Source organism: Triticum urartu, chromosome 4A (assembly GCF_056163025.1).
Source record: "Triticum urartu cultivar PI428250 chromosome 4A, HENAU_Tu73, whole genome shotgun sequence".
Lineage (NCBI taxonomy): Eukaryota > Viridiplantae > Streptophyta > Magnoliopsida > Poales > Poaceae > Triticum > Triticum urartu.
The window spans coordinates 440655127-440681713 of NC_141876.1; positions in this window are offsets into that span (position 1 = coordinate 440655127).

The window sequence follows — 26587 nt, forward strand, 5'->3', positions numbered from 1 at the left end:
TAAATTTTGATAAGTGCTCTATCCTCTTTGGTTCGGCTTGTCCAGTTAATATCCAGGAGGAAGTTAGGGGGGCACTAAATGTTACTACTTTGGTCTTTGAGGAGAAGTACCTTGGTCTTCCTACCCCTGATGGTCGCATGTCAAAGGAGAAATTTCAGAACCTACAGATGAGTCTAACGAAGAGGTTGATCCAGTGGGGAGACGGGCATCTTGCCCAACCTGGGAGGGAAACTCTTATTAAATCTGTTGCTCAGGCCTTACCAACCTATCTTATGGGTGTGTTCAAACTTCCTTTCTCTGTATGTGATGAACTTACAAGAATGGTAAGAGCGTTTTATTAGGGTGCTGAAAAAGGTAAAAGGAAGGTGCATTAGCGCGCTTGGGATGACTTGGTGCAACCAAAGAGTAAAGGAGGTGCGGGGTTCAGAGATTTTAGAATATTCAACCAAGCCTTACTAGCGAGGCAAGCATGAAGACTAATTTATAAACCTGACAGTCTCTGTGCGCAAGTGTTAAAAGCAAGATATTACCCGAATGGCAATATTCAGGATACTGTTTTCTCTGGCAATGCTTCATCTTCGTGGCAAGCTATTAGCTATGGCCTTGACCTCTTGAAGAAGGGCTTAATTTGGAGAGTGGGGAATGGCAGAAGTATCCGCGTGTGGCGTGATAACTGGATCCCGAGACCCTTCTCCTACAAACCCATTACTCTGCAGGGGAGATGTAGGATACGATTTGTCTCAGATTTGCTGAATAATAATGGGTCATGGAATGCTGCTGTGCTATAGGAATTATTCCTTCCAGCTGATGTGGTCGAAATTTTGAAGATTCAGGCTTCCCCCCGTCAGGAGGGTGACACACTTGCTTGGGATCCCGGTAAATACGGAGTTTTTTCGGTCAGAAGTGCATATGAGTTTGGTTTTGAAGAGGCTCACAGGAGCTCCGCTACGGGATCTAGTGCTCATCCGGATGGGCGTCGCAGCTGCTGGAAACTAATTTGGTCCTCTGATGTTCCCCCCACGGTCAAGAACTTTGCATGGCGGGTAGCTACTAACTCGCTGCCAACATGGAGAAACAAAAATAGGAGAGGACTGGAAGTGCATGCCTTGTGCCCTGTTTGTGCTTCAGAACCGGAAGACTGCCATCATGCGCTGTGTCGTTGTACACTGTCAAGAGGCCTCTGGGACACGATGTCTGAAGTTTGGCCGCTGCCGTGCCTAGCAACAGTACTAAATAATGGTGATGAATGGCTTTTGCATATGCTAGAACCACTACAGGAAGTGGAAAGATCCATGGTCCTCATGACGTTTTGGAGAGCCTGGCATATTCGGAATGAGATCGTGCATCATAAACCTCCTCCGCCTATGGAAGCTTCTAAAAGGTTTTTGGTGAGCTACATGGACTCTCTCATTGGTATTAAAACAGATCTTTCATCTTATCCCAATAGAGGAAAGTCGTACATCACGTATGAGCCCAGAATGCCAATTGCGATATCGAATATAGCCGAGCGCAAATGGTCTGTGTTGGGGAACGTAGTAATTTCAAAAAAATTCCTACGCACACGCAAGATCATGGTGATGCATAGCAACGAGGGAAGAGTGTGATCTACGTACCCTTGTAGACCGACAGCGGAAGCGTTAGCACAACGCGGTTGATGTAGTCGTACGTCTTCACGGCCCAACCGATCAAGCACCGAAACTACGACACCTCTGAGTTCTAGCACACGTTCAACTCGATGATGATCCCCGGACTCCGATCCAGCAAAGTGTCGGGGAAGAGTTCCATCAGCACGACGGCGTGGTGACAATCTTGATGTACTACCGTCGCAGGGCTTCGCCTAAGCACCGCTACAATATTATCGAGGATTATGGTGGAAGGGGGCACCGCACACGGCTAAGAATATGATCACGTGGATCAACTTGTGTGTCTAGGGGTGCCCCCTGCCCCCGTATATAAAGGAGCAGGGGAAGGTGCGGCCGGCCAGGAGGAGGGCGCGCCAGGAGGAGTCCTACTCCCACCGGGAGTAGGATTCCCCCCCTTTCCTAGTTGGAATAGGATTCGGGAGGGGGAAAGAGGAGAGAGAGAAGGAAGGGGGGGGGGCGCCGCCCCCTTCTCCTTGTCCTATTCGGACTAGGGGGGGAGGGGCGCGCGGCCCAGCCCTGGCCACCTCTCCTCTCTTCCACTAAAGCCCACTAAGGCCCATATACCTCCCGGGGGGTTCCGGTAACCTCCCGGTACTCCGGTAAAATCCCGATTTCACCCGGAACACTTCCGATATCCAAATATAGGCTTCCAATATATCAATCTTTATGTCTCGACCATTTCGAGACTCCTTGTCATGTCCGTGATCACATCCGGGACTCCGAACAAACTTCGGTACATCAAAATGCATAAACTCATAATATAGCTGTCATCAAAACCTTAAGCGTGCGGACCCTACGGGTTCGAGAACAATGTAGACATGACCGAGACATGTCTCCGGTCAATAACCAATAGCGGAACCTGGATGCTCATATTGGCTCCCACATATTCTACGAAGATCTTTATCGGTCAGACCGCATAACAACATACGTTGTTCCCTTTGTCATTGGTATGTTACTTGCCCGAGATTCGATCGTCGGTATCTCAATACCTAGTTCAATCTCGTTACCGGCAAGTCTCTTTACTCATTTCGTAATACATCATCTTGCAACTAACTCATTAGTTGTAATGCTTGCAAGGCTTATGTGATGTGCATTACCGAGAGGGCCCAGAGATACCTCTCCGACAATCGGAGTGACAAATCCTAATCTCGAAATACGCCAACCCAACATGTACCTTTGGAGACACCTGTAGAGCTTCTTTATAATCACCCAGTTACGTTGTGACGTTTGGTAGCACACAAAGTGTTCCTCCGGCAAACGGGAGTTGCATAATCTCATAGTCATAGGAACATGTATAAGTCATGAAGAAAGCAATAGCAACATACTAAACGATCGGGTGCTAAGCTAATGGAATGGGTCAAGTCAATCACATCATTCTTCTAATGATGTGATCCCGTTAATCAAATAACAAATCTTTTGTTCATGGTTAGGAAACATAACCATCTTCGATTAACGAGCTAGTCAAGTAGAGGCATACTAGTGACACTCTGTTTGTCTATGTATTCACACATGTATTATGTTTCCGGTTAATACAATTCTAGCATGAATAATAAACATTTATCATGATATAAGGAAATAAAATAATAACTTTATTATTGCCTCTAGGGCATATTTCCTTCAGTCTGCTCCTAAGCTGGGTTGGGTGACGCTTGATACTGATGGTTCGTTTATGGATGATGGGTCTACTGGTGCTGGGATGGTGTTACGAGATGATAAGGGTGCAATTATATTCTTGTCCTGCAGACAGTTATTTTCTTGCGGAGATGCTCTTGAAGCCGAGCTTTGTGCGTGTATGGAAGGTTTGTCCTTTGCACTACAGAGAAGTGAACTACCGGTGCAGATGGAGATGGATTCAATAGTGGCGGTCAAATTAATCCAGGCTTCGGGGATGGACAGATCGGTCTACACGCCGGTCATCAAAGAGATTAAATACCTTATGTCTCTTCGTGAAACTTGTATTACTCATGTAAACCACAGCCAAAATAAAGTTAGTGATAGTCTAGCAAGATTTGCTCGTGTTGAGGGAAGAACCTTAACTTGGCTAGGGTCTGGCCCTCGGGAAGTTTTAGAGCTAGCTGCGATTGATTGTATGAACCTTGGGAACGAGTAATACAATATTTTCACCCACAAAAAAAATAGAACTCAGCTAGCTGAAATTTAAATTGGTCTCATTCACCTTTTTAGACAATGGTTTTTTTTAACTTTCTTTTTAGACAATGGTTTGGTTCACATGACATCATTGTACTATTTTGTTGTTAGCCTGTTTGTTGCCACCAGCCAATTATATTTTATCTGGTTGTGGGTCTCACATATACCCAGCCCAAGAATTTATATTTTACTGTTGTTGTCCCTGCTGCGCGTCACATCTACCCGGCCAACAGATCACTGACAGAGAAAGAAAGAAAATTACGTAAAATGTGAATCCTACCCACGACCTTGCTAAAATGGCTGGTTAGCTTCAGCCCCTCTGACTACAAAAGATCTCTATACAAAGAAAGTATTGTGCCTGTATTATACGAGTTGTAACAATTTGTTTTTTGTTAGCAAAAATAACTTGATTTCTAGTGTTTTCCATGTAGCCTGGCTGCACAAATGTTTCACTAGTCATGAGAAAAAAACGAATGGATTGAAACGGAAACAACTCGGAGGAAGGGTGATATTTAGAAAATTGTATTTTCAAAACCGAGCATGCATCAAATTGTGTGCGTATTGCGTCAACTACAATTATGTATGAGTCGCGCTGTGAACTTCTTTTTTTAAGAAAGGAGAGAAACATGGCCTGCACGAGTTGCGTATGTATTCAGTGCTTGCAATTGTCCATGGAACGTGACACGTACGGTAGCAACCCGTTTTTGAAAATATGTAGTTACGATCCAACTTAAAAATTTGTAGTTACGATCCCATTATGAAAGCTTACAATTGTGTTCTGTTGAAAACATGCGGTTGCGACCTTCACCGAAACTTGCAGTTGCGAAACCATTTAAAAACTTGCAGAACCCTCTGAAAATATGCAGTTATGACCCCCAAGAAACATTGGGGCTACGACCCCATTTAAAACATGCAGTTGCAACCCTCATTTAAAAATTCACAATTGCAACCATATTAAAAAAAACTTGTGGTTGGGACACTGACTTAAAAACTGATAGTAGATGAGAGCAAGAGCAACATGAAAAAAAATTACAAATACATAAAAGGAAAAAAAAACAAAATAACTACATGAGAAAATAGAAGTAAAGATAAAAACATTAAACCATATTTAGAATATTTAAAAAATAAAAGGAAAAACAAAAACAAAAAAATAACAAAATAGAAAAGAAAACACTCCTCAACCCCGGTCGTAGTCGCTTTGTGCACGTGCAGTTACAATACAATGCTTGCATTTGCATGCCAATGCTGGGCATGCAACTGGCTGACAGTCCCTCCCAACCCCCCGAAAGGCCCACATAGCCCAGCTCGATAGACAGGCAAACAAAAGGCCAGGTAAAAACACACGCACACACATAGGCCTCACTCGTATGAGACGAGCGGTGCGCCCCCAATGTCACTCGATGCAACGCACAAAGCCGAAACGAATCCTGATGCATCGAACGAACGGTCAGAAAAATGAATGAGACATAGTTAAAACTCAACTAGCTGAGTTTCAGTAAAACCGTTAGAACAACCCTAGCACAATCTTTAAAACGTTCATGATCGGCATATTTTACGGAGGACGTTGCATTTTTATCATGCAACCTGTATTTGGAGTTTTTTTAACACAGTACGCATGTAGACGCTTATATATACGCACATACACTCATTCATATGAATGCACACATACACATCATATCCTTATGAGCTGGCATATCATCTTGAGATTGACGAAATCGCCATGGACGCCTTCGTAGTCGACCGTAACGTCTCCTCTCACTAAATGCGCATCGCCAAAAGATCTAAAATAAATCCAAAAAAATGCGACCACCAATGCCAAGTCTAGGATTTTGAAACTTGGTGAGTTGGTTCCACAACAGAAAACCTAACCATCTGAGATGCACTCAGTTCGCTAATCATTAATTTGAGAGCGTGTTCCAACATTGACCGTTTGCAGGAAGGGAAGTTTCACATCTCTCTTATCCTCCCGCGTGGCCTATCTTCTCTCTTTGCCAATGGTGCAAATACCATACCAATCCTCTCGCTCATCTTAATGTTAAAACACGTCAATTAATGCCCATCGCTGCGTGGCCAACTACTCGCGCCATTTTCCATTGTGTTCGTAGTGCGCGCGACACGCGGCTATAAAGAGGCCACCCCCCCCCCCCCCCCCCCCGACGCCCACAAATCCACTTCCTGCTCGTCCTCACCATGCCACTTCGCCCAAAGCTAAATTGGGCGTCGTTCATGGAGGAGGAGGAATGGCAACTAGACAAGGAGGGCACGCTACAAGAGGCCCCTCATCGCGGAGGAGGAGTGGTGGAAACGCTGACACATGCCGGAGGGCCTCGGCTACCCGTTGCCATGCCGAAGCCCTACCTTGATCGCATTGAAGGACGCTCGACGCTGGAGATGTCTTGCCGCAACTAGTATTCCACTGCCGCGCCAAAGCCCTGCCTCGGTTGCGTCGAAGGCCGATCGACATGCCTTGCCACAGTCGTTTTCCCGCAGCTCCTTCACTACTAGGGAGGCTTGGGATGCCTGTGGTGACTTGCAAGCGCAGAGTGTTTAGCTTAGCCTTTTTGAAGTAAGAATATCGATTCTACAAGGAGCATAGGAATTTGACTTCGTCTCTTGTAGGGACCTATGCGAAAGGTTGTAATGTTTTTGAGTGAAATGCGGACAGAAATAAATCATGCAAAAGAAGTAAAAAAAAAAACAACGCAACGTAAATGAAGTGATGAAACCAACGGGGGATCGAGGCATTCTAAGTGAGTTCGGAATTCCCACTAGTAAATGTCTAACTTAACTTACTCGATTGCATAGTTCTAAGTTGGATACAACTTTTCCAAGTAATCATATCTTGCATGCCTCTACTTAGTTTCCCCATTCCGATCCTCACTATGGTAATTAAGACTTTCTCACGGATGCGGCCACACCAATGGTTCTCCTTTATTCCCATATCAATTGCAAACCACGGTAAGAGAGGATATTATTGTCACCTATTTGCCCCTATGTCCATGTAGCGCCCCAAGTCCGATGCGTCAGGTGTCTTTTAGTTATTTGCTGTTGTTGCTGCGCCATTCGCTTGCGTGTTGCATCTTGCCATGTCATCATGTGCATTGCATCATCATGTTTCCAAAACTTGCATCCGTCCGGGTTCCCCCAGTTCCGTCTGTTGTCCGTTCTGAGCCCAGACACACTTGCACGCGCCCGCGGCACCTCCGAAATATTATTTTATAAGTGGCCAGAAAATGTTCTTAAAATGGGATGAGAGTTGGCGTGCAGTGTTGTTAGGTTGTAGGTAGGCCGCTTTCCAAGTTTCATCGCATTCGGAGTTCGTTTAACGCCCCAACGGTTAACTATAGCGGCAATATAGTCGGTCTAACGTCGGACGCTTTCAGTCTCCGGAAAACTGTTGCCGGGCTTTCCCTCTTTTTCTTCCCTAAACCGTCTACACAGTCCACTACCTACCGCTAGGCCCAACCTAACCTCTCTCGTTAGCCCGCGGCCCTCCTCACGCGCGCGTCCGAAAGCTGTCCCGGACCCGGCCCGGGTTGTCGTTACCGATGAATATATACGGATCATCCCCAAACATCCCTAAATCATCACCGGTTTCTCTTTTGGACTCCCTAGCTATTTTATTCGCGATCGTCCGATTGCGATCGGAGGGACGAGTTAGCCCCTAACCTAAATTCATCTGATATAAATACCAGTCTAACCCTAGATCCTAGGGGCTTGTCCCATCCATCAAATCACCTCACCGCCCCGCCACTCTCTTCCTTGGGATCGCTCCCGATCCAAAAATCCACCGGGCCAACCACCTCCTCCCCTCGATCCCCTCTTGATCCGTTCCACCAACCAGTGCCCGAGCCCGAGCTCCTTCGATCGGAGTCACCAGAATATTCTTGCTGCCCCGACCGAGAGCGAGCTTCTCCCGTTTGCTCCTCTCTCCATGGCGTCGTCGCCGCCGGCGAACTCAGTCGCTCCTTCTCCTCTTCTTCTCCTCTTTCCCTCCTCCCTCTGGTTCACTCTCTCGCTTCTCATGCCTCCCCCTCGCTGTTCCAGGAGGAAACCAGGAGCCGCCATGGTTGGCCGCAGCTCCCTCGTCGCCGGGAACGAGTCCCTCCGCCCCAGCTCCTCCCAAGACCAGCCGCCGCCAGCTTCCTCCGTCCCGTCCCAGCACCGGACCCGGAGCCCCGACGCCCCGCCTCTCTGCCTTGAGCAGAGGAGGAGGACGCACGTATCTCGCCGCCCGAGCACCGCTGCCTGCCCTCGTCCCCGACGCCAGCAGCTCCCCTCGCGCCTCTCGGACCTCGCCGGAGTGCCGTTTTCCGTCGAGCTCGACCCCTCCGCCGCCGTGCAAACTCACCGCTTCGCCGGTCCCGTCGAATGCCATCGCCCGAGCCTCCCGGCGCCCGCCTGCCATGGCCAACCTCTCCTTCAAGTCGCGTCCTGCGCCCGGATCCAGCGCCCTCGGCTTCCACACGCATGGATCCCCCATCCCCGACGCCCTGCTGCCGTGAGAAAACCATGGCCGCCATGCACTCCTCCTCCTCCCTTCGTTTCCCTTCTCGTTTTCCCTCTCATCTCCCTCTGCTTTGCCTCGTCAGGAACGAGTAGCCGTGGAGGTTCACTGGCGCTCGAGGATGCAAGACGCCGCCGTTTGCCTTGTCGCCGGCCTACCTCCTTGTTCGGATTCGGCCGATCTCTCTGCGCCCTGTTGCCTCCTCTGCATCGTGCCATGCATCCCGCATCACCCGCCGCTGCCCCATGCTTCCTCTCGTCAGTGATGACAATGCCAAGTCCCTCTTCACCCGCATTGACTTGTCCTCGACCGTGCCTCTCCCAGCTGCGTGGGCTGCAGCCAGGCCAAGTTCGACCGCGGCCCAGCCAGCGCCCTGCGGCCCAGCCTCCCCTCCAGCCGCGCGTGCTTTTGGCCTGTTGGGCCCAATGTGAGCAGCGCACCAGTTTCAGCCCACTGCTCGATTTTTTTCCTTCAGCATTTTTGCTTATAATTAGTGAATTACCTTGTTTTACAGAAAACTCCTCACACATCATACATATAATAACTTCTCAACCGTGCATCATATGTAGAAACTTTAAATATGTAAAATGCCTAGAATTTTGCCTACTTTCATAAAATCAAACTTTCATGCATGTTAAAAATGTTTAAACTTGATGTTTGCATTGTTTTATCATATTGCCATGTTAAAATGATTTAATTCATAACTAATTAACCGTAGCTCCAAATTTAATGAACTTTATATGTAAATGGGGTAGAAAAATGAAGGAAATATGCCCTAGAGGCAATAATAAAGTTATTATTTATTTCCTTATATCATGATAAATGTTTATTATTCATGCTAGAATTGTATTAACCGGAAACTTGATACATGTGTGAATACATAGACAAACAGAGTGTCACTAGTATGCCTCTACTTGACTAGCTCGTTGATCAAAGATGGTTATGTTTCCTAGCCATAGACAAAGAGTTGTCATTTTATTAACGGGATCACATCATTAGGAGAATGATGTGATTGACTTGACCCATTCTGTTAGCTTCGCACTTGATCGTTTAGTTTGTTGCTATTGCTTTCTTCATGACTTATACATGTTCATATGACTATGAGATTATGCAACTCCTGTTTACCGGAGGAACACTTTGTGTGCTACCAAACGTCACAACGTAACTGGGTGATTATAAAGGTGCTCTACAGGTGTCTCCGAAGGTACTTGTTGGGTTGGCGTATTTCGAGATTAGGATTTGTCACTCCGATTGTCGGAGAGGTATCTCTGGGCCCTCTCAATAATGCACATCACTTAAGCCTTGCAAGCATTGCAACTAATGAGTTAGTTGCGGGGTGATGTGTTACAGAACGAGTAAAGAGACTTGCCGGTAACGAGATTGAACTAGGTATTGAGATACCGATGATCGAATCTCGGGCAAGTAACATACCGATGACAAAGGGAACAACGTATGTTGTTATGCGGTTTGACCGATAAAGATCTTCGTAGAATATGTAGGAACCAATATGAGCATCCAGGTTCCACTATTGGTTATTGACCAGAGACATGTCTCGGTCATGTCTACATAGTTCTCGAACCCATAGGGTCCGCACGCTTAACGTTTCGATGACAGTTATATTATGAGTTTATATGTTTTGATGTACCGAAGGTTGTTCGGAGTCCCGGATGTGATCACGAACATGACGAGGAGTCTCGAAATGGTCGAGACATGAAGATTGATATATTGGAAGCCTATGTTTGGATATCGGAAGTGTTCCGGATGAAATCGAGATTTTACCGGAGTACCGGGAGGTTACCGGAACCCCCCGGGAGGTTAATGGGCCTTAGTGGGCCTTTACGGAGAAGAGGAGAGGCGGCCAGGGCTGGGCCGCGCGCCCCTCCCCCCTAGTCCGAATAGGACAAGGAGAGGGGGCGGCGCCCCCCTTCCTTCCGCTCTCCCTCCTCTTTCCCCCTCCCAAGTCCTAATCCAACTAGGAAAGGAGGGGAGTCCTACTCCCGGTGGGAGTAGGACTCCTCCTGGCGCGCCCTCTCTCCTGGCCGGCCGCACCCCCCTTGCTCCATTATATACGGGGGCAGGGGGGCACCCTAGAGACACAACAATTGATCAGTTGATCTTTTAGCCGTGTGCGGTGCCCCCCTCCACCATAGTCAACCTCGATAATACTGTAGCGGTGCTTAGGCGAAGCCCTGCGTCGATAGAACATCATCATCGTCACCACGCCGTCGTGCTGACGAAACTCTCCCTCAACACTCGGCTTGATCGGAGTTCGAGGGACGTCATCGGGCTGAACGTGTGCTGAACTAGGAGGTGCCGTGCGTTCGGTACTTGATCGGTCGGATCGTGAAGACGTACGACTACATCAACCGCGTTGTGCTAACGCTTCCGCTTTCGGTCTACGAGGGTATGTGGACACATTCTCCCCTCTCGTTGCTATGCATCACCATGATCTTGTGTGTGTGTAGGAAATTTTTGAAATTACTACGTTCCCCAATAGTGGTATCAGAGCCAGGTTTTATGTGTAGATGTCATATGCACGAGTAGAACACAAGTGAGTTGTGGGCGATATAAGTCATACTGCTTACCAGCATGTCATACTTTGGTTCGGCGGTATTGTTGGATGAAACGGCCCGGACCGACATTACGCGTACGCTTATGCGAGACTGGTTTTACCGTCGTGCTATGCACACAGGTGACTAGCGGGTATCAGTTTCTCCAACTTTAGTTGAACCGAGTGTGGCTACATCCGGTCTTTGAGAAGGTTAAAACAACACTAACTTGACAAACTATCGTTGTGGTTTTGATGCGTAGGTAAGAATGGTTCTTGCTCAGCCCATAGCAGCCACGTAAAACTTGCAACAACAAAGTAGAGGACGTCTAACTTGTTTTTGCAGGGCATGTCGTGATGTGATATGGTCAAGACGTGATGAGATATAAGTTGTTGTATAAGATGATCATGTTTTGTTGAAGTTATCAGCAACTGGCAGAAGCCTTATGGTTGTCTCTTTATTGCATAAGATGCAAGCGCCAAATAATTGCTTTACTTTATCGCTATGCGATAGCAATAGTTGACAAGATGACCATGTGAAGACACATTGATATAGATAAAGATGATGGAGATCATGGTGTCATGCCGGTGACGATGGAAATCATGACGATGCTTTGGAGATGGAGATCAAAGGCACAAGATGATGATGGCCATATCATGTCACATATTTTAATTGCATGTGATGTTTATCTTTTATACATCTTATTTTGCTTAGTTCGACGGTAGCTTTATAAGATGATCTCTCACTAATTATCAAGGTACAAGTGTTCTCCCTGAGTATGCACCGTTATGAAAGTTCTTCGTGCTGAGACACCACGTGATGATCGGGTGTGATAGGCTCTACGTTCAAATACAATGGGTGCAAAATAGTTGCACACGCGGAATACTCAGGTTAAACTTGACGAGCCTAGCATATAACAGATATGGCCTCGGAACACTGAGACTGAAAGGTCGAGCGTGAATCATATAGTAGATATGATCAACATAGTGATGTTCACCATTGAAACTACTCCATCTCACGTGATGATCAGACATGGTTTAGTTGATATGGATCATGTGATCACTTAGAGGATTAGAGGGATGTCTATCTAAGTGGGAGTTCTTAAGTAATATGATTAATTGAACTTAAATTTATCATGAACTTAGTCCTGGTAGTATTAGCATATCTATGTTGTAGATCAATAGCTCGGGTTTAGCTCCCCTGTTTTATTTTTGATATGTTCCTAGAGAAAACTAAGTTGAAAGATGTTAGTAGCAATGATGCAGATTGGATCCGTGATCTGAGGTTTATCCTCATTGCTGCACAGAAGAATTATGTCCTTGATGCACCGCTAGGTGACAAACCTATTGCAGGAGAAGATGCAGATGTTATGAACGTTTGGCTAGCTCAATATGATGACTACTCGATAGTTTAGTGCACCATGCTTAAACGGCTTAGAATCGAGACTTCAAAGACATTTTGAACGTCATGGACCATATGAGATGTTCCATGAGTTGAAGTTAATATTTCAAGCAAATACCCGAGTTGAGAGATATGAAGTCTCCAACAAGTTCTATAGCTAAAAGATAGAGGAGAATCGCTCAACTAGTGAGCATGTGCTCAGATTGTCTGGGTACTACAATCGCTTGAATCAAGTGGGAGTTAATCTTCCAGATAAGATAGTGATTGACAGAATTCTCTAGTCACCATCACCAAGTTAGTAGAACTTCGTGATGAACTATAATATGCAAGGGATAATGGAAACGATTCCCAAGCTCTTCGTGATGCTGAAATCGACGAAGGTAGAAATCAAGAAAAGCATCAAGTTTTGATGGTAAACAAAACCACTAGTTTCAAGTAAAGGGACAAAGGGAAGAAAGGGGAACTTCAAGAAGAACGGCAAGCAAATTGCTGCTTAAGTGAAAAAACCAAGTCTGGACCCAAGCCTGAAACTGAGTGCTTCTACTGCAAAGGGACTGGTCACTGGAAGCGGAACTACCCCAAGTAATTGGCGGATAAGAAGGATGGCAAAGTGAACATAGGTATATTTGATATACATGTTATTGATGTGTACTTTACTAGTGTTTATAGCAACCCCTCAGTATTTGATACTAGTTCAGTTGCTAAGAATAGTAACTCGAAAGAGGAGTTGCAGAATGAACAGAGACTAGTTAAGGGTGAAGTGACGATGTGTATTGGAAATGGTTCCAAGATTGATATGATCATCATCGCACACTCCCTATACTTTCGGGATTAGTGTTAAACCTAAAATAAATGTTATTTAGTGTTTGCGTTGAGCATGAATATGATTGGATCATGTTTATTGCAATACGGTTATTCATGTAAGTCAGAGAATAATTGTTGTTCTGTTTACATGAATAAAACCTTCTATGGTCATACACCCAATGAAAATGGTTTGTTGGATCTCGACCGTGGTGATACACATTTTCATAATATTGAAGCCAAAAGATGCAAAGTTAATAATGTTAGTGCAACTTATTTGTGGCACTGCCGTTTAGGTTATATTGGTGTAAAGCGCATGAAGAAAATCCATGTTGATGGGCTTTTGGAATCACTTGATTATGAATCAATTGATGCTTGCGAACCATGCCTCATGGGCAAGATGACTAAGACTCCGTTCTCCGGAACAATGGAGCGAGCAATAGATTTGCTGGAAATCATACATACTGATGTATGTGGTCCGATGAATATTGAGGCTCGCGGCAGGTATCATTATTTTCTGATCTTCACAGATGATTTGAGCAGATATGAGTATATCTACTTGATGAAACACAAGTCTGAAACATTTGAAAAGTTCAAGGAATTTCAGAGTGAAGTGGAGAATCATCGTAACAAAAATAAAAGTTTCTATGATATGATCGCAGAAGTAAAATATTTGAGTTACGAGTTTGGCCTTCAGTTAAAACAATGTGAAATAGTTTCACTACTCATGCCACCTAGAACACCACAGTGTAATGGTGTGTCCGAACGTCGTAACCGTACTTTATTAGATATGGTGCGATCTATGATGTCTCTTACCAATTTACCACTATCATTTTGGGGTTATGCATTAGAGACAACTACATTCACGTTAAATAGGGCACCATCTAAATTCGTTGAGACGACACCGTATGAACTATGGTTTGGCAAGAAACCTAAGCTGTCGTTTCTTAAAGTTTGAGGTTGCAATGCTTATGTGAAAAAGTTTCAACCTCATAAGCTCAAACCCAAATCGAAGAAGTGCGTCTTCATAGGATACCCAAAAGAAAATGTTGGGTACACCTTCTATCACAGATCCGAAGGCAAGTTATTCATTGCTGAGAATGGATCCTTTCTAGAGAAGGAGTTTCTCTCGAAAGAAGTGAGTGGGAGGAAAGTAGAACTTGATGAGGTAACTGTACCTGCTCCCTTATTGGAAAGTAGTTCATCACAAAAATCTGTTCCTGTGACTACTACATCAATTAGTGAGGAAGCTAATGATGATGATCATGTAACTTCAGATCAAGTTACTACCGAACCTCGTAGGTAAACCAGAGTGAGATCCGCACCAGAGTGGTACGGTAATCCTGTTCTGGAGGTCATGTTACTTGACCATGACGAACCTACGAACTATGAGGAAGCGATGATGAGCCCAGATTCTGCGAAATGGCTTGAGACCATGAAATCTGAGATGAGATCCATGTATAAGAACAAAGTATGGACTTTGATTGACTTGCCCAAAGATCAGCGAGCCATTGAGATTAAATGGATCTTCAAGAGGAAGATGAACACTGATAGTAGTGTTACTATCTACAAAGCTAGAATTGTCACAAAAGGTTTTCGACAAGTTCAAGGTGTTGACTACGATGAGAGTTTCTCACTCGTATCTATGCTTAAGTCTGTCCAAATCATGTTAGCAATTGCCACATTTTATGAAATCTGGCAAATGGATAAAAAAACTACATTCCTTAATGGATTTATTAAAGAAGAGTTGTATATGATGCAACCAGAAGGTTTTGTCAATCCTAAAGGTGCTAACAAAATATGCAAGCTCCAGCGATCCATCTATGGACTGGTGCAAACATCTCGGAGTTGGAATATACACTTTGATAAGTTGATCAAAGCATATAGTTTTATACAGACTTGAGGTGAAGCCTGTATTTACAAGAAAGTGAGTGGGAACTCTGTAGCATTTCTGATAAGTATATGTGAATGACATATTGTTGATCGGAGATAATGTAGAATTATTCTGCAAAGCATAAAGGAGTGTTTGAAAGGAGTTTTTTCAAAGAAAGACCTCGGTGAAGCTGCTTACATATTGAGCATCAAGATATATAGAGATAGATCAAGACGCTTGATAAGTTTTTCAATGAGTACATACCTTGACAAGATTTTGAAGTAGTTCAAAATGGAACAGTCAAAGAAAGAGTTCTTGCCTGTGTTACAAGGTGTGAAGTTGAGTAAGACTCAAAAACCCGACCACGGAAGAAGATAGAGAGAGAATGAAAGTCATTCCCTATGCCTCAGCCATAGGTTCTATAAAGTATGCCATGTTGTGTACCAAACCTATTGTATACCCTGCCCTGAGTTTGGCAAGGGAGTACAATAGTGATCTAGGAGTAGATCACTGGACATCGGTCAAAATTATCCTTAGTGGAATAAGGATATGTTTCTCGATTATGGAGGTGACAAAAAGGTTCGTCGTAAAGGGTTACGTCGATGCAAATTTTGACACTGATCCAGATGACTCTAAATCTCAATCTGGATACATATTGAAAGTGGGAGAAATTAGCTAGAGTAGCTCCGTGCAGAGCATTGTTGACATAGAAATTTGCAAAATACTTACGGATCTGAGTGTGGCAGATCCGTTGACTAAACTTCTCTCACAAGCAAAACATGATCACACCTTAGTACTCTTTGGGTGTTAATCACATAGCGATGTGAACTAGATTATTGACACTAGTAAACCCTTTGGGTGGTGGTCACATGTCAATGTGAACTATGGGTGTTAATCACATGGTGATGTGAACTATTGGTATTAAATCACATGGCGATGTGAACTAGATTATTGAATCTAGTGCAAGTGGGAGAGTGTCCTTATATGCCCTAGAGGCAATAATAAAGTTATTATTTATTTCCTTATATCATGATAAATGTTTATTATTCATGCTAGAATTGTATTAACCGGAAACATGATACATGTGTGAATACATAGACAAACAGAGTGTCACTAGTATGCCTCTACTTGACTAGCTCGTTGATCAAAGATGGTTATGTTTCCTAGCCATAGACAAAGAGTTGTCATTTGATTAATGGGATCACATCATTAGGAGAATGATGTGATTGACTTGACCCATTCCGTTAGCTTAGCACTTGATCGTTTAGTTTGTTGCTATTGCTTTCTTCATGACTTATACATGTTCATATGACTATGAGATTATGCAACTCCTGTTTACCGGAGGAACACTTTGTGTGCTACCAAACGTCACAACATAACTGGGTGCTTATAAAGGTGCTCTACAGGTGTCTCCGAAGGTACTTGTTGGGTTGGCGTATTTCGAGATTATGATTTGTCACTCCGATTGTCGGAGAGGTATCTCTGGGCCCTCTCGATAATGCACATCACTTAAGCCTTGCAAGCATTGCAACTAATGAGTTAGTTGCGGGATGATTTGTTAAGGAACGAGTAAAGAGACTTGCCAGTAATGAGATTGAACTAGGTATTGAGATACCGACGATCGAATCTCGGGCAAGTAACATACCGATGACAAAGGGAACAACGTATGTTGTTATGCGGTTTGACCGATAAAGATCTTCGTAGAATATGTAGGAACCAATATGAGCATCCAGGTTCCACTATTGGTTATTGACCGGAGACATGTCTCGATCATGTCTTCATAGTTCTCGAACCCGTAGGGTCCGCACGCTTAACGTTTCAATGACAGTTATATTATGAGTTTATATGTTTTGATGTACCGAAGGTTGTTCGGAGTCCCGGATGTGATCACGAACATGACGAGGAGTCTCGAAATGGTCGAGACATGAAGATTGATATATTGGAAGCCTATGTTTGGATATCGGAAGTGTTCCGGGTGAAATCGGGATTTTACCGGAGTACCGGGAGGTTACCGGAACTCCCCGGGAGGTTAATGGGCCTTAGTGTGCCTTTACGGAGAAGAGGAGAGGCGACCAGGGTTGGGCCGCGCGCCCCTCCCTCCCCCTAGTCCGAATAGGACAAGGAGAGGGGGGCGGCACCCCCCCTTCCTTCCTCTCTCCCTCCTCTTTCCCCCTCCCAAGTCCTAATCCAACTAGGAAAGGGAGGAGTCCTAGTAGGACTCCTCCTGGCGCGCCCTCTCTCCTGGCCGGCCGCACCCCCCTTGCTCCATTATATACGGGGGTAGGGGCACCCTAGAGACATAACAATTGATCAGTTGATCTTTTAGCCGTGTGTTGTGCCCCCCTCCACCATAGTCCACCTCGATAATACTGTAGCAGTGCTTAGGCGAAGCCCTGCGTCGGTAGAACACCATCATCGTCACCACGCCATCGTGCTGACAAAACTCTCCCTCAACACTCGGCTGGATCGGAGTTCGAGGGACGTCATCGGGCTGAATGTGTGCTGAACTCGGAGGTGCCGTGCGTTCGGTACTTGATCGGTCGGATCATGAAGACGTACGACTACATCAACCGCGTTGTGCTAACGCTTCCGCTTTCGGTCTACGAGGGTACGTGGACACACTCTCCCCTCTCGTTGCTATGCATCACCATGATCTTGCGTGTGCGTAGGAAAATTTTGAAATTACTATGTTCCCCAACAAAAATTGCCTAGTTTAACATGGTGCACTCTTATTGCATGTTTAACAACTCTAAAATTATGTTTAGGGCAGAACAGTACCAAATCCATGATTTACATATGGGGATTCTCCGGACTTGTTGTTCGTTGTTCTGGCCTCATTTAAACTTGCCTAGTTAAGTAGTTTTATTATGCTTCACCCCTTGCCATGCTAACCAACATTTAATTTTGTTGAGTACTTAAATGGGAGAGAACTAAATAATTGTTGTGGTGTTTCATCAAAATGCAACTCGTTGCATATTGAGCTCCACTTAACTTGTAGTTTTGCTTGTGCATATTGCCATGCCATGCCTCATTAAACCAGACATGCATCATACTTGGTTGTGCATCATGTCATGCTTATGTGATGGTTGTTTACCATGTTGTTTGCTTCTTTCCGATGTTGCTTCTTCGGGTTGGTTCCGGTAATGTCGCGTTTGCGAGGATTCGTTCGACTTCGTCCGTTTGTCTTCTTCATGGACTCGTTCTTCTTCCTTGCGGGATCTCAGGCAAGATGACCATACCCTCGAAATCACTTCTATCTTTGCTTGTTAGTTGTTCACTCTATCGCTATGTCACGCTACCTACCACTTGTTTATCATGCCTCCCATATTGCCATGTCAAGCCTCTAACCCACCATCCTAGCAAACCATTGTTTGGCTAAGTTACCGCTTTGCTCAGCCCCTCTTATAGCGTTGTTGGTTGCAGGTGAAGTTGAAGGTTGTTCCATGTAACGCCCTCGATGCGGCTATAGCTCCCACGTGTCGAGGCACGACTTAGAGACATAACCGCATTGAAAGCAATGTCGCAAGTTAGGCAATCATAACAACCCCCCATGTAATATATGATAAAAGGGGGAGATACATAGTTGGCTTACACTCGCCATGTCACATCAGAGTACATAAATAACATCCATCATACAAGCACTCATGGCCCGACTACGGTGCCAAAATAGAAGAACACCCAACATGCGACAAGGCCCTGAATCAAACCCCAACTAGGCACCACTACTGATCATCGGGAAATGAAATATAATAACGCTGAGAGTCCTCGTCGAACTCCCACTTGAGCTCGTACTCATCACCTGGAGCGGAATCACCTGGACCTGCATCTGGAGTTATAGCATCTGTGAGCCACGGGGACTCAGCTATCTCGCACCCTCGCGATCAAAACTATTTAAGCTTATAGGAATGGATAAGGCAAATATATGTGGAGCTGCAGCAAGCGACTAGCATATGTGGTGGTTAACTTATCCGCAAAAGAGAGCGAGAAGAGGAGGCAAGGCGCGAGCGAGAATCTAGAGGAACAACCTGCGCAAGCATTACTCCAACACCGTGTCCACTTCCCGGACTCCGCCGAGAAGAGGCCATCACGGTAACACACTCAGTTGATTCATTTTAACTAATTAAGGTTTATGTTATCTACAACCAGATATTAACAAATTCCCATCTGCCCATAACCGCGGGCATGGCTTTCAAAAGTTCAATCCCTGCAGGGGAGTCCCAACTTAGCCCATGACAAGCTCTCACGGTCAACGAAGGAATAGACCTCCACCCGAGTCACACCGATCAGACTCGGTAACCCGGTACAACAAGACAATTCGACAGGTTAAAACAAGACCAGCAACACCGCCCGAATGTGCCGACAAATCCCGATAGGAGCTGCACATATCTCTTTCTCAGGGCACACTCAGATAAGTAATCTGTACAACTAAAACCAGCCCTCGAGTTTCCCCGAGGTGGCGCTGCAAGGGGCTCTAGTTTGGACCAACACTCAGAGGAGCACTGGCCCGGGGGGGGGGGAGGGGGGTAAAATAAGATGACCCTTGAGTCTGCAGAACCCAAGGGAAAGAAAAGGTTAGGTGGCAAATGGTAAGACCAATATTGGGCATTGCTGGAAAAGCTTTAATCGAGGCGAAATATCAAGGGGTTCCCATTATAACCCAACCGCGTAAGGAACGCAAAATCCGGGAACATAACACCGATATGACGGAAACTAGGGCGGTAAGAGTGGAACAAAACACTAGACGAGAGGCCGAGCCTTCCACCCTTTACCAAGTATATAGATGCATTAAGATAACATGGCAATATAATGATATCCCAACAAGTAAATAAAAGAGGTTCCAACAAGGAACGGCCTCCAAACTTCACCTGCAACTAGCAACGCTACAAGAGGGGCTGAGCAAAGCGGTAACATAGCCAATCAACGGTTTGCTAGGACAAGGTGGGTTAGAGGTTTGACATGGCAATTGGGAGGCTGACAAGCAAATGGTAGGCATCGTAGCATTGGCATAGCAAGAGCGAGCAAACTAGCATATCAAAGATAGTAGTGATTTCGAGGGTATGATCATCTTGCCTGCACAGTTGTCAGAGTTGACTGGATCCTCACAAGCAAACTCAACGGGCTCCTCGGTAGCGAACTCGTCTCCCGGCTCTACCCAACAAGACAAACAAGTAACAAGGATACAATCAACCACGTGCAAGACCAAGCAATATGATGAAATGATGATATGCTATGCGGGATGCGATGCGGGATGCAAAATGCAAGATATGACAGGAAATGCATGAACCTGGCCTCAACTTGGAATTCCAAGGGTGCCACTGGATAGAGGGGATGAAATCTCTTGAAAACGATATAAAGATCATTGGAATCGGAGTTACGGTTTGGAAATGGCAAGCGTTTTAAGATATGACACCGGTCTGCGATTTACAGCAAGTAGGCATCTAAATGCAACGAAATGAACATGCTACAGCCACCAAACAAGACAAAAAAATACATGGCAGGGATGAACACAAGATGCTTAACAAAAGACTAGCACTGAGCCACGGCCAATTCATCCATTATGAGGTTCAAACAAGCATGGCAAAAACGCAAATGCAAAACAGATTCCAGACTTAGTGAAATTAACACTAGTCTGAAATTTCAGATCACGAAGCCCTCTTTGGAGCAGCAAAACAACATGATAAATGACCTGAAAATGACAAGTAAGAACATGGCATGGAGCTACTCAACAAGATTAACAAAAGACCCAAGTGACCTGGGGCCAAAAGGGTTCACAAAATATATTAACGGGCACACGAACATAGCTAAAACACAATCAGTTTTCAGACTTAGTGAAAACTGAGACATGCTGAAATATAACTCACGAAGGCATGTAAACGAGCTCGATGCACTCACCACGGTGCAAGTCATGGCAAGGCAAGCATACATCCATTATGAAGGCATAAAATACAAGCTAGACATGGCAAGAACAATGGCATAGCATGCACGGATCAACTACAACAACGCCGGCAAAATCGCAAACGAGTTGACGATCTGCCCAGATTCACCACGAAGCAAAAGTAGAGCTCGATTGACTCAAGCTAGGGTGCTCCATAATTGCAAACAAAGACATGGATGGATAGAGAATAACGTGATTAACAAAACTCCTTTACTGATCATCCTCAAAAGAGGCACGGATCACTAGGAAACAAGCTAAACATATGGCATCATGAACTAAAATATCCCAGACTTAGTGAAAACAACTAAGTCTCTGAAAACAGATTTACCGGGTGCCTCACTTTGCAAGCTTGCACAAGTCACCACACACATCCTAAAGATGCATGGGTTGCACCTCTGTAAAGAAGACAAAATGCTTAACAAAACATATGAAGGACTCACAGGCATAGCATGCACACATTAATCATGGCAAAAATGACAAAAGTCTAAGATGAACTAGCAGATCTGACAATTGACTCACGAAGCCTCCTTCTACAAGCATTTTGGGCACCAAGATGAACTCAAATGAAAATGATGCAATGTAATGAAATGATGTACTCGTCGAGGCGAAGATTTTGATATATTATATGCCCAAATCGGAGCTACGGATGAAAAGTTACGAGCGGTCAAAGTAGGCATAAAAACTTAGGGGGAAGAGGGAAAAAGTGAACCCTAGGAATTTTGGATCTCAGATCTGGAACGGGCACTGTTCATCGGGCGCACGAACCGAGGTGCTCCGGCGAGCTTGAACCGGCTCCGGCGAGGTGGTGGCCGAGGCGGCCGGGTTCGGTGGCGGCGAGTTGGCGCCGGCCCGGGGCGGCGCGGGGCGGCGAGGGGCGACCGGGCCCCGAGGGAAGGTGGCGCGGGGCGCCGGCGTCGGCGGCTGCCGGATTAGGTGGTCGGGCGGCGGGCTCCGGTGTCGGGGCACGGTGGTGCGGTGGTCGGTGACGGGCGGCGGCCGGTCGCGGGGAAGACGAAGGCGGCGCGGGGAGATGGCCTCGGGCCCGGGTGGAGGAGGAAGGGGGCCGGCGCTGGGCCTGCGGGCCCGCGTCGGTGGCGGCGGCGATGCGGTCCCCCAGGGACACGTGGCGGCGGCTGACTGGATAGCGGCGGCGGGCGGACGCGTCCGGCCGGGGGCGGACGTGTCCGTCGGTGCGAGGATCTTTTTTTTTTGGGTAGGGTTTGGACGGGGAAGACGAGATCCGAAAATGGAGGGGGTATATATAGGCATAAGTAGAGCTAGGAGAGTCCAAATGAGGTGCGGTTTTCGGCCACGCGATCGTGATCGAACGCTCTAGGACATGAAGCAGAGTTTGGTGGGTTTTGGGCCAAATTGGAGGGGTGTTGGGCTGCAACACATACGAGGCCTTTTCGGTCCCTCGGTTAACCGTTGGAGTATCAAACGAAGTCCAAATGGTACGAAACTTGACAGGCGGTCTACCGGTAGTAAACCAAGGCCGCATGGCAAGTCTCGGTCCAATCCGGAAATGTTTAATCCCCACACACGAAAGAAAGCTAGAAATGACCTCCGGATGAGAACGAAGCGCCGGAATGCAAAACGGACAACGGGGAAAATGCTCGGATGCATGAGACGAACACGTATGCAAATGCAATGCACATGATGACATGATATGAGATGCATGAAAACGAAAACAACACACGGAGACAAAACCCGAACCCGAGAAAATAAATATAACTTAACGCCGGAAACGGCAAGAGTTGGATACAAATTTGGAAAGTCGTATCTGGGGCGTTACAACACTCCACCACTACGAAAAGATCTCGTCCCGAGATCTAGGACTGAAAGAACTCCGGGTACTCAGAACGGAGGTGATCCTCGCGTTCCCAGGTAGCTTCATGGTCGGAATGGTGTGACCACTTGACTTTGAGAAATTTGATTGACTTGTTGCGAGTCTTGCGTTCAGTCTCTTCAAGAATAGCAACTGGGTGCTCACGATAGGAGAGATCTTCTTGGAGCTCAATGACCTCGAAGTTGACGGTGCGGTCAGGAGTCTTGAAGCACTTTCGAAGCTGAGAGACGTGGAACACATCATGAACATTTGCAAAGTTTGAAGGAAGCTCGAGTTGATAGGCGAGGTCGCCTCTCTTGCTGACAATCTTGAAAGGTCCCATGTATCTAGGGGCAAGCTTCCCTTTGATACCGAAGCGACGAGTACCTTTCATAGGAGAGACACGGAGGTAAACATGATCTCCGATCTCGAAAGCCAAATCATGGTGCTTACTATCATAGTAGCTCTTCTGGCGGGATTGGGCTGCTTTGAGGTTATCACGAATGACTTTGCACATTTCTTCTGCTTCTGTGATTAAGTCATTACCCAGCAGCTGACGTTCACCGGTTTCAGACCAGTTGAGAGGGGTACGACACTTCCTGCCATACAGAATTTCAAATGGGGCCTTGCCCGAACTTGCTTGAAAACTGTTGTTATAGGAGAATTCAGCATAAGGAAGACAATCCTCCCACTTCATGCCGAAGGAGATCACACAAGCCCTGAGCATATCTTCAAGAATCTGGTTGACACGCTCAACTTGACCGCTTGTTTGAGGATGGAAAGCAGTGCTGAAGCGGATGTTAGTGCCCATGGCCTTCTGGAAAGAATCCCAAAACTTCGAGGTAAAGATGCTGCCACGGTCTGAAGAGATCACTTGAGGAATACCGTGCAGAGAGACAATGCGAGAGGTATAGAGTTCCGCCAATTAAGCTGCAGTGATCGACTCTTTGATAGGCAGAAAATGAGCCACTTTGGTGAGCTTGTCGATGACAACGAATATAGCATCATTGCCACGCTTGGACTTTGGAAACCCAGTCACGAAGTCCATTTCAATGTGGTCAAACTTCCATTCTGGAATGGCAAGAGGTTGGAGGAGACCAGCTGGCCTTTGGTGTTTTGCCTTCACTCTTCTGCAGACATCACATTCATTCACGAATTGAGCGATCTCGCGCTTCATTCGAGTCCACCAATAAGCTTGCTTGAGGTCCTGATACATCTTCGTGCTCCCAGGGTGGATGGAGAGGAGAGAATTGTGAGCCTCGTTCATGATCACTTTACGAAGTTCACCTTTGGGCACAACAATACGATCCTCGAAGAAGAGAGTGTCCTTGTCATCAAGGCGGTAGCACTTGTACTTGGACTGACTCTTGGCAATCCCAATCTTCACCTTTTTCACCATAGCATCAAGAAGCTGGGCTTGGCGAATCTGGTCTTCTAAGGTAGGAGAGACTTGAAGGTTGGCGAGGAAACCTTGAGGAACAACTTGCAGATTAAGTTTGCGGAAAGCTTCACAAAGCTCGGGTTGATAAGGCTTGAGAATCATACTGTTGCAGTAGGCCTTTCTGCTAAAAGCGTCAGCAATCACATTGGCCTTGCCTGGAGTATACTCAATACTCGGATTATACTCTTGAATCATTTCGACCCATCGAGTTTGCCTTAGCTTGAGATTAGGCTGAGTGAAGATGCACTTGAGACTCTTGTGATCAGTGAAAATGTCCACTTTTCTTCCCAATAGAAGATGTCTCCAAGTCAAAAGAGCATGCACAACTGCTGCCAACTCGAGATCATGAGTGGGGTAGTTCTTCTCATTAGGCTTCAACTGGCGAGATGTATAAGCAACCACTTTCTTCTCTTGAATCAAAACTGCGCCAAGACCTTGGAGAGAGGCATCACAAAAGACCTCGTACGGCTTGGATTCATCAGGCGGAGTCAGAACTGGAGCAGTGATCAACTTCTCTTTCAAAGTGTTGAAAGCAATATCACACTCCGGAGACCAAACGTACTTGACATGCTTCTGAAGAAGATTTGAGAGAGGCTTCGCGATCTTGGAAAAGTTTTCAACGAATCTTCAGCAATAGCTTGCGAGACCGAGAAAACTGCGGAGTTGCTTCACATTCTGAGGAGGTTCCCAATTCACAATTGCGGAAACCTTCTCGGGATTCACGGAAATGCCCTTGGCAGAGATGATATGACCAAGATAAAGAACCTCATCGAGCCAAAATTCACACTTGGAGAACTTGGCGTAGAACTGATGTTCCCTGAGCTTATCGAGAACCAAACGCAAGTGCTTGGCATGATCTTCCTTGTTCTTCGAGAAAACCAGAATGTCATCGAGATAGACCAAAACGAAGTCATTGGTGTAGGCGTTGAAAATGAAGTTCATCATGCGAGAGAACGTCGGAGGAGCGTTGGCGAGGCCAAAAGACATGACAGATTCATCAGCAAGGCCCAACCTTGGTTTTACATTTGCCTAACAACCTATAACCTTCCCTTGGGTTTTCGCGAGCCCGAGGGTCATCTTATTTTAACCCCCCCAGGCTAGTGCTTCTCTAAGTGTTGGTCCGAACCAGAGCACTGATGACCCACAAGTATAGGGGATCTATCGTAGTCCTTTCGATAAGTAAGAGTGTCGAACCCAACGAGGAGCAGAAGGAAAAGATAAGCGGTTTTCAGCAAGGTATTCTCTGCAAGTACTGAAATGAGTGATAACAGATAGTTTTGTGATAAGATAAATTGTAACGAGCAACAAGTAACAAAAGTAAATAAAGTGCAGCAAGGTGGCCCAATCCTTTTTGTAGCAAAGGACAAGCCAGAACAAACTCTTATAATAGGAAAAGCGCTCCCTAGGACACATGGGAATATCGTCAAGCTAGTTTTCATCACGTTCATATGATTCGCGTTCGATACTTTGATAATTTGATATGTGGGTGGACCGGTGCTTGGGTGCTGTTCTTACTTGAACAAGCATCCCACTTATGATTAACCTCTATTGCAAGCATCCGCAACTACAACAAAAGTATTAAGGTAAACCTAACCATAGCATGAAACATGTGGATCCAAATCAGCCCCTTACGAAGCAACGCATAAACTAGGGTTTAAGCTTCTGTCACTCTAGCAACCCATCATCAACTTATTACTTCCCAATGCCTTCCTCTAGGCCCAAATAATGGTGAAGTGTTATGTAGTCGACGTTCACATAACACCACTAGAGGCTAGACAACATACAACTTATCAAAATATCAAACGAATACCAAATTCACATGACTACTAATAGCAAGACTTCTCCGTTGTCCTCAGGAACAAACGTAATTACTCACAAAGCATATTCATGTTCATAATAAAAGGGGTAATAATATGCATATAGGATCCGAACATATGATCTTTCACCAAATAAACCAACTAGCATCAACTACAAGGAGTAATCAACACTACTAGCACCAATCCCGGACTTTGAGACAAGAATTGGATACAAGAGATGAACTAGGGTTTGGAGATGAGATGGTGCTGGTGAAGATGTTGATGGAGATTGCCCTCTCCCGATGAGAGGACCGTTGGTGATGACGATGGTGATGATTTCCCCCTCCCGGAGGGAAGTATCCCCGGCACAGCAGCTTTGCTGGAGGTCTAGATTGGTTCTGCCAAGGTTCCGCCTCGTGGCGGCGGAGTCTCGTCCTGAAAAGTTCCTTCTGATTTTTTTCTCATCGAAAGACTTCATATAGCAGAAGATGGACGTCAGAGAGCCACCAGGGTGCCCACGAGGTAGAGGGCGCGCCCTAGGGGGGGGGGCGCCCCCCACCCTCGTGAGCAGGGTGTGGGCCCCCTGGCCTTCATCTTTGGCAAGGATTTTTCTTTATTTATTTTAAGATGTTCCGTGGAGTTTCAGGACTTTTGGAGTTGCGCAG